The following is a 6,000-nucleotide window of genomic DNA, read 5'->3' as shown; positions in this document are numbered from 1 at the left end:
CGATGACGTTCAAGTCGTAAGGGCCGTCAAAAATAGGATGTCTACACCAAGCTAGCATCAATTGAATCATATTTTGTTCCTTTGGGAATGACTAGTGGTATTTGTCGAAAATCACCACCCAAAACTACAACTTTGCCTCCAAAGAGTAACTCTGACTCATTGATATCCTTAAGCATATCATTCAATACCTCAATGTTTTGCCTTTTGGCCATAGGTGCCTCATCCTAAATGATTAGTTTTGCAGTTCTCAAAAGATTTGCAAGCCCAGTTTGTTTACCTATGTTGTAAGATTTATATGTATCAACATCTATAGGTATTTTGAAACGAGAATGGGCTATGCAACCTCTTGGGAGAATAGAGGCTGCTACTCCAGATGTTGTTGTTGCAAGAGCAATGTAATTATTGGATCTAATTGCTACCAACAATGCCTTGTATAAAAAGGTCTTACCAGTGCCTCCAGGACCATCTACGAAAAAACACCCTTGATTTCCTGAGAAGACCCTATTTAAGATTTTGTCAAATGCTACTTTTTGTTCTGAGAATAACGGGGAAATAAACTGGTAATCAGGTTCAGAAACAATAATATTCATTTCTTCTTCAATTTCGTGGCAGGTATCTTGATTATCAGATGAGATCATGTTATCAGAGCAAATAGTGAAATCTTTAATATCTTTGCCCATTGATTGAAGGGTTAAATTTATTCTTTGTAGAACTTTTTTGAAAATTTCTTCTTTTGAAAGATTTGTTGTTTTGGCATAATCCTCTGCCTTGTAGTCTTTGAATTTTTCCCACAACTGCTTTGGATTATTAGGAGCACAATGAATGAGAATGGTTGCAAACAATCTTCTTAGAGAGTAAGATATTTGGTAAGAGATTACTTTTTCTAAGCATTGTTCAAGATTGTTGTCTGATTGTAAGAGGCCACAGAGAGGGGCAGCTTCCTGAAAAGTTTTTGCTTTTCTTCCATTTATAATTCTCAACGATTCAAATGATGTAGGCCCTCTGATGTTGTTTAGAAGTAACCTAAGGTAATATCTTTCACCTTATGCAGGATGTGCTGTGACAATGCACCCAATAACATTACCCTTTTTTCGCTCAGTCCACATTCTATCTTGTTGCCGCCAAACAAAATGTTCAGGGAATTCCTTATATAAATATTTTCCAAGCTTTGCCTTTTCATTTGACTTGTTCATCAAAAAGAATTCAGTCAACATTGTTTTCGAATGGATGGGATCATTTAACACAGAATTTAGGTCATCTGAAGGATTGAAAGTAACAAATTGTTGGTGTTCAAGGTGGATTTGAAGATGAATTACTGATGAGTATATGTCATTCAAAGAGAATGCATAAATTCTCCACATTGCCTTTAGAGGTGAAATCCATCTTGCGGACTAAAATTGTTGGATTTCATCTATGATTTTTGATTGATTTTCTTAAACAATATAAAATGCAATTTTATCATGGCCTTTGTAAATATACTTGTACAAATATTTGACAGCTTTGATTGTTGAACAAATTTCCATATTAATGTGACAATCATATTTGGCAAGAAGATATGGATTGTACGGAACTACCCAACAGTTATCCAAATTTTGCCCTCTGATTTTCACTTGATTACCATCAGCACAATGCTTGTATATTAGGTATGAGTCTTTGGAAGAGCTTGTTATAGGTTCAAAATTTTTAGGATAATGATTTTTACATTTTCCATTCTTCATGCAAATGTTGTTTGGATTCATTTCACCACAAGGTCCGTGCATCATATGTTTTACCACCATAAAAAACAAATGAGGATGTTTTTTTGATCAGGAAGTTCAGCAGATACGACTGAATCATAAGTATCAAGAGATAAAGGCTTTTGTCCATGTGCTAGAATTAACAATAGATGCATATATGAAAGACCTCTCTTTTGAAATTCAATGACATAGACATATGCAACGATTTTCCCAAAGATTTGATGTTTTATGATGTCATCCTTCAGTTGTTCCATTTTTGCTCTAAAAACATGAGAGGTTAAATCTAATCTATTTTGAGCTTCCTCATTAGGTCCTAACTCAGCTGTAATCTCTGGCCATGTTGGATTACAAGTCATTGTAAGAAAGATATCAGGTTTGCCAAATCACTGGACCAAAGCCATTGCATCAACATATCGATGTCTAAGGTCTCTTGGACTACCTATGAATGACAATGGTAGTATAACCCTATGACCAATCTTTGAACCTCTACCTTCACCTGTTGTGACACTATCTATGATTCCTTGATACAAATCAGCCATAATTTCTCTTTGTTTGTTTCGAAAGAACTCAAGTCTAGATGTTTCAATTTTGGCATACATATTAACACAATACTGCTGAAAGAGACGACCAGAGTGGAGTAAGATTGAAGAATCATTGAGTCGTATTTGGAGCTTGTAGCAATAGTATTCACGACAAGAAATGGTAGTTTTTTTATTCTTTTGTTTCTGAAACACTGAAATAATTTTTTTTTAGTTAGGAGTAAAAAATTTTGAATACTATTTAATTGATAAGGAGATGATCTATTTACCTTGGGCTTCTTTTATGAAAAGGTCTGAAGTAGTAGTAGCTTGATGAACACTAAAATAGATTGTTGATGGCATGTGATTTTTGTTTGGTTTTTGTCAAATCTCTCAATACCATAATGCCATCCAGATTCACGATATGGAAATAACGATGGATATTGTGGGTCATAACATCCAAAATACCATTGAACTTTTTCACTATGACCAGAAATTTGATAAACAACAATATCTCTTGAGATTTCTTTGGTTAAGACATCATTTTTAGACCAAATTGTTGCCACTTGTGAGGCTGGAGGTTGATTGTAGACTCTCTCTGATCTAAAGATACATCAAATCTAATAATAATTTGTACAGAGTTCAAATAATCTATGTGCTCTAATCTCCTGAAGAAGATTGAATATGGATTCAGATGTGGAATCTTTATGAACCTTTCAAGACTAACAAGATTTAGCTTTTCTGAAGATTTCATTCTGTTTTGGATTTCATGATCAGTGTCATAAAAGTAGAGCTGTAGATGACTAAGATTTTCATCAGAAGATGTAAGCTCATTAAAGAAGTGATAAACTTGACCTTGTATCCTGAATGTATAGATTCCTTTATTTCTCCGACACAATTCATTGTCATATTTGACTCCAAAAGATGTGAAAGCAAAGGAATTGTTATATGTTCGAACATAGGTACGAAATTCTTTTGCTTCCTCAGAGTTAGATGTATATAACCAGTCAAGTTCTGGAGGACAGTTACTGGAAACCAAAGAGACTTGTCCACTCATACAACAAAAGCTATTAAGCTCAAGGTAAAACTTCTTCACACCACAGAAGTTGCAAGGTCTTTGTAGTGGTAAGATAGCGAGTTGAGTTGGAATGTCGTCTATTTTTTTGTTAGAAGCCTTCCATATTCGCGAACTACAATTTTCTATGAAGCGGAAGATATAATTTTGTTATTTAGAAAGTTTAGCAAAGAAATTAATTTGTAAAAGAATTTAAATTTAGAATCAACCTATCAGGTTTTGAGCAATGATTTGTTCCGGAAGTGGAACCTATGAAAATTAATTTGTGTTAATGTTATATTTGTTGCCATAATTCTATTAGATGACTTATATAAAAGGAATAAGATTCAAACCTTTTTCATAAATACCGAAATAACTTGTGTGGGATTTCCCTCTATTGTCATGACATGTAACAAAACCGGTTTGAACAGTTGAAACATGATTTCCTAATAAAAATAAGAAGAAAAAGAAATAAACTAAATGAAATGTTTATCATATGATTTCAAAATTATTATGTTATTATGTAATCACGTTCAATATTTTTTGTTATCAGTTACCTATACGCAATTGTTGCTGATTTGAGTTGCTTCCTTGAATCAATAAATCTCTATTTTTTGTTAATGATGTGTGTTTCCTTTTTTTATCTTGACGGATGTCTATTGAATGTACTAGTAATTAATTTGGCAAATATATTAGATTTACAAGAGATGATGTTGTTAAGCTAAGATTAGTAGTAAGATAACTAATATTGATTTAAAGGAAAAATCAATACCAGCAGAGTTTTCAGCTTGTGAAAGTAGATATTGTTTCTTTTTAGCATATGCCTCTCGCAATTTTTTATTTTTTTCAAGTCTTTGTTTTTCTGTAAGCAGAGGAATAAAGTATATATGTAAAAGGTTAGTATTTTAATGTTCTTTTCTTTTATATAAGTTATGGGTAAATATGTATAGAACGAATATTTGAACAGAAGTTAAAAGTTTTAAAGTAAATTGATTTGTACTTTTAACCAAAGATTGATCTGCATCTTCCTGGTCAGCACATAATCTTTGTTTTCGCATTTTTGCATTGCACAACTACATAATAAATTACCTAAAAGAAGAAGTTTATTTTTGTATTAGTAGAACGAAGGGATTGTATTGAGCTATGTTCTATGTTTCACAATACTATTTATGTGAAAAAACATTAAATGGTAGTGACTGACATATATATATCATCATATTCTAAAGATAAATAAATTAAAGAATGATAATTATTTTGAATATAACATGCAAAAAAATTATGAGAGGAACAAATTTCTAATTATAGCTAAAGAGTTTAAACAAAGACAGAACCTGGCAAAGCTCAATTAACTTGGTAGGAGAGTGTGCAGTTGTGACTACTGCAGATACAAAAAGAAAGGTAGTTTAGAAATTGAAAATAGCCAAATGGTTTGGATTGGATAGAAATCAAAAGATTGATATTTTAATTAAAGAAATTGAAAACTTAGAATTTATTTTGTTATAAGGCTCAAACAGTGGATTTTTTTTTTTAATTGTCCTTTATAATTATTAATAATGCTATAAACATGAAATTTTCAATTTTAATGAAAAGCAAAAACCATATTTTAGCAAACAACAGTTATGGGGAAAAAAAGTAACATTTTATTTTAAGGATTTGTAAGAGAAATTTATAGAAGTTTAATATGTGTGTTTATTTTATATCAACTGATTTTAGAAAAATAGTTTTACTTTGAAAATTAGCACTAAATGCTAGAATTATACAAGACATTTTTGAGATCATTAGTATAAGTAAATAAATAAATCATTGAAAAAAAATATTTGTTGGTGTAGTTTACAATCATGTGAAAGTTGTAATATAAGGACAGCAATAATGAGTAAAATGCAAATTGTCTTGGTTAAGAAGGAAAAGAATGTCTTGGTGTTGGCTTGGCTTATTTTTCCTACGAAGGAAAATATCATAAATGCGAGCGTGCCAGCAAAGATTGAAAAATCCTTACAGATTAAATTCAAGCCAATTATCAAGCGATTGTGTTGACGGTTCTTTTGCCTCAACGAAGAGGACTTCAAAATTGTCAAGTGTAGAGAAAAGAAAAAGTAAAAGAAGAAAGAGGGATGGAGAAAGATGATTGAGTGAACAATCAAAATAATAATTACTTACCTCTACTCCTATACTTCGAAAAGGAAGTGCATAAAATGCTTCGAAATGGAATTGCTGAAAATAAATGCTTCGAAATATAAATTTATGTTAAACTACTCCTAAGATAAGGAAAATGACAAGAAATATTGAAATCAATTGTCTTTGATTATGAATTCTGGATCCTTTACAATGTAGCCATTAATGGCTATTTATAGAGGAAAAAATACAGCAATAACTACTTAGTAACTACCCATTTCTTCCATCTTCATTCTTGTCTTGCCATGTGTCCTTCCACTCATCCACTTTGTCCTTCCACTCATCCACTTTGTCCTTCATATTCTCCATTATCTCTATAACTTCTTTTAACTTCCAAATGAATAAGAGGATGCCACGTGTCCTGCAATTATATAAATAATAAATAATAATAATAATTGCAGATTTATGGTGCTAACATTACCCCCGCGGCCCTTAAAAATGATGTTTACTTGAATTTTTGAAGGGCCGAACCAAGCACATGACTAATCTAAGCAACAAAATGCTTCGAATAATATCAACA

The sequence above is a fragment of the Camellia sinensis genome, chromosome 8 (assembly GCF_055761805.1).
Source record: "Camellia sinensis isolate YWXY chromosome 8, ASM5576180v1, whole genome shotgun sequence".
NCBI lineage: Eukaryota > Viridiplantae > Streptophyta > Magnoliopsida > Ericales > Theaceae > Camellia > Camellia sinensis.
This window is presented reverse-complemented; position numbering follows the sequence as displayed.